This window comes from Otolemur garnettii, unplaced genomic scaffold, assembly GCF_000181295.1.
Source record: "Otolemur garnettii isolate 467f Iridium unplaced genomic scaffold, OtoGar3 scaffold00193, whole genome shotgun sequence".
Lineage (NCBI taxonomy): Eukaryota > Metazoa > Chordata > Mammalia > Primates > Galagidae > Otolemur > Otolemur garnettii.
The window spans coordinates 2037171-2040829 of record NW_003852588.1 but is presented as its reverse complement, the minus strand read 5'-3'; positions in this window follow the sequence as shown (position 1 = coordinate 2040829).

The window sequence follows — 3659 nt, the reverse complement described above, 5'->3', positions numbered from 1 at the left end:
TCACCATTTGCACTTTTTAAACGAAATTAAAACGCATGGAACAAATTGTATAGGATGTTGTTCCCAAAGCACTAGAGTAGCTGACGTGGTGGGTGAGAAACAGAGGGGTTACAGCAGGGCTTCTAGCAGGAGGTGCTATTTTGTGCAGGAAACTTGGCGCTGTGGCTGATGACAGGGGGACTCCACGGGTGTGCTGTTGCACTCTGGGGGCTGCAGTTCCTGTAAATGCACAAAGAACAGCCCAAATGGAGATGACTTAGAGGAGCTCAGTTCTGTAGAAATTTTTTCCCCTTGATTCTTTTTCTTTCTTTTCTTCTCTCTCTCTTTTTTTAGAGACAGACTCTCACTTTGTCACCCTTGGTAGAGTACCGTGGTGTTTCAGTTCATAGTAACCTCAAACTCTTGGGCTCAAGCAATTCTCTGGCCTCAGTCCCCCAAGCAGCTGGGACCGCAAGCACCCACCACAATGCCTGGCTATTTTTAGAGATGGGGTCTCACTCTTGCTCAGGCTGGTCTCAAATTCCTGAGCTCAGGCAATCTACCCACCTGTGCCTCCCAGAGTGCTGGGATTACAGGTGTGAGCCGCCTCACCCTGTCCTCTTTCTTTTTTTTCTTTTAGGAATGGTGTGAGAAAATGTATCTTTAGCTGATATGAATGAGATCAAGTGTCTCTGAAAAACAAAACCAAACCATAAACACTCTAGGAAAGTATAAAATTTCACAGTTTGGAATGTCACCTTAACAGAGAGCTTTAAAGGGGATTAGAAGAAGCATAGCGAGAGAAGATTTTACACAAATGTTTATATAAATGCCTAGGAGGTTGTAGGTAAGAGATGGGCAATTAATAAAACAAAATTGTTCTTACTTGAAGAGGGACATCTATGAGGGAAAACTCATCAACCTGACTCCAAAAAACCACATACATTGATGAAATGAGTGTTAAAAATTTGTTTAAAAAGCATTTTTATCATGTATTTCTCCATTTTCAGATTCTTTTTTCATCACTTAAAACTTATTATAAATTACAATAAGCCTGTTTTTATACTTTCTGCTTCAGGAATCATCATTCTGAAGAAAAAAGTAAATGGTTCAATCACCGATTCAAAAATTAATAAATGGGAGGGTGTCAATCAATGTCAGGTGGGTCTTTTCTTTCTTTTTTTTTTTTTTGTTTATTAGCAATATTTTCCTCGTGACATTTTTACCTTTCCATGTATTTGAAGAGTCAGATGGATTAATTTCCAGGGCTCCTTGGCTGCTAATAGTTTTTGTTATCATTTGAAAGCGGACTTATTATTAAATATTCAGCCCTTAGTAGCCACATAGTTGGATGATCCTTTAAAAAAATGACTTGTGACACTCCCATTTTACAGGTTTCAGTGGCAGAGCAGGGTAGCAATTCCACCCTCAAGTTAAGCTCAGACCACCAGACAAAATACAGCTTCTGCTCCCACAGGTTACATTGTAAGTGAAATTGGGATAAAGGTTATGTAGAATGATAATTGCTATTCTTTGTTTAAGTATCACTTTTTATAAGGAGGGAACAGAGTGCAGTTTATGAGCACTGGTTTAAAAACCGTCCATCTTTCAGAAAGGAGTAGACAGAGAAATCAAATGTACAAACCATGTACTTCCGCTGAACCATGAATAAGGATTGCCCTTACTGACACATCTAAAAACCCTACTGCTTTAAGGAATCTGTTATAATGTGTAATTTGATGATAACCAAATCTCTAGCTTTTGAACTATGTGGAAAAATAACACAGATCTTTCTCCTTTGCTGCCTTCCCAGAGATAAAATTGAGGTGTTGCAGAGGTGGAGAAGCTGCCTTATAGAAACTGTGGCCTTCCCAGTCCTTAAATGGGGCCTTCTGACTGAATCCAAATTTTACATAACAAATCCTTTTATTAAAAGGGGTGCAGCAGAGAAAGATGAACCTTTTCTTGCCTCCTTTTGTGTTTAAAGAGGATGATCCTGAAATCAGAGGGCTGCTGGGGCAGCTTCCTAGATTCTGTGTTATTGCAGAGAGATGAATTAATATAAAAAGCTGATTTGGCTTTATTGTCCTTTTCTGCCCAGAATTGCTCAAGTGCTAGGTGGTGACAAGGTAAGTTGCATAGTAGAGCAAAACTCTAAAGGTCTGAGTCAGTTGGGACTCGTTTCTGCTGACAGTTTTGTGGATTTCTAACTCTTTTGTCATTTTGAGAATTAGTGTCAGCTGAATTCATATAAGTGCAGGGAAGGAGAGAAATACGAAAGTTTGGCCTTTAGTTTTAATTATTTTATATTTGAGAAAATGAGACACACACCTGGGAGTTAGAGTCTATTCTGATTTTTATTACTCCCAGAGATTTAATACATATCATCTAATCTCTGTTCTATCTTGTAAGTAATATCCGAGAGGGAGTTTTTTGAAATAACTATGTGGAACCACTTTATTACACAGATTTATGAATTCCAGAGGATGTAATTCCTTAGTTTCTGATTCCTGAATGGCATTAAATACATTGTCCTTGGTTAAAACTACAATGTAGAAAGAAACAAACTATTTAGAATTCCCTGTCTTTTCTAAAACACCAGACCCCCTCCCCCCAAGTGGCACCAATTACACAAGTTGGTGTTTCCATCTCCACTTTTAGGATACCACCATTTGGGCGGCGTTGGGTGAGCAGGACGTAAACTTGTCATGGAGATGGTATAGTGATCAGTCAGAAGAACCTGGGTTTGGCCCCATTTTGTACTTGGAAACTTGAACTAATCGCTTAACTCCTTAAAAAAGTGGTTTTCAGCCTTCCGAATACCGTGACCCTTTAAATACAGTTCCACATGTTTTGGTGACCCCAACCATAAAATTATTTTCGTTGCTACTTCATAACTGTAATTTTGCTACTGTTATGAATCGTAATGTAAATATCTGATAGGCAGGATGGTCTTAAGCAACCCCTGTGAAAGAGTCGTTCAAGGGCTCGCGACCCATAGGTTGAGAACCGCTGCCTTAAAACTACAGGAATAATGAAAACTCCAATTACAGACTTGCGCGCCCCAAGAGCTGCCAAAAGTACTTGAAAGGCAGAAAAGAGCGAATCACAGGCACCCTTCACTGAGCTCCAGCTAGATAGCAAGCGCCGTACTAGGTGCTTACATTCTTCATTAAGTCCCAGTAACCCCAAGAGGCAGGTATCATCCTTCTTTCTACACATGGGTCACGCAGCTGTTAAGTAAATGGCAGACTCAAGACCTGACCCCAGGCCCGCCAAAGCTCTTCTCGCCGGTGAGTTTCCCTTGTTGTGAGGCTCATAGGAAATGTGGGTAAAAACCTGGTGCCCAAACCTTAAAAGTGCTGTATGAGAAAGCTGGCAACAACACTTTGTCACTCAAACTCCTCTCCAGCCGGGCTCTGGCTTTGTTAGCTGACACTTGGCGGAGGCCCCAGGCGGGTGGGGAGGCGGCGCCTCCTCCCACCGGAGGTGGGACCCTGGCCCAGCCGACCTCGGGAGGCGCCCCCGGCCTCGGATCGCCGACGACGTACGTGCGGGCCTGGGGAGGGGGCGCGGGCGGCGAGCGACGCGCCCGCCGAGAAGGCGGCGGCGACGAGGCGGTGGGCGAGGCCGGTGACCCAATAAAGCGGCCGGGCCGCGGGAGGCCCCGCCCGGCTGGG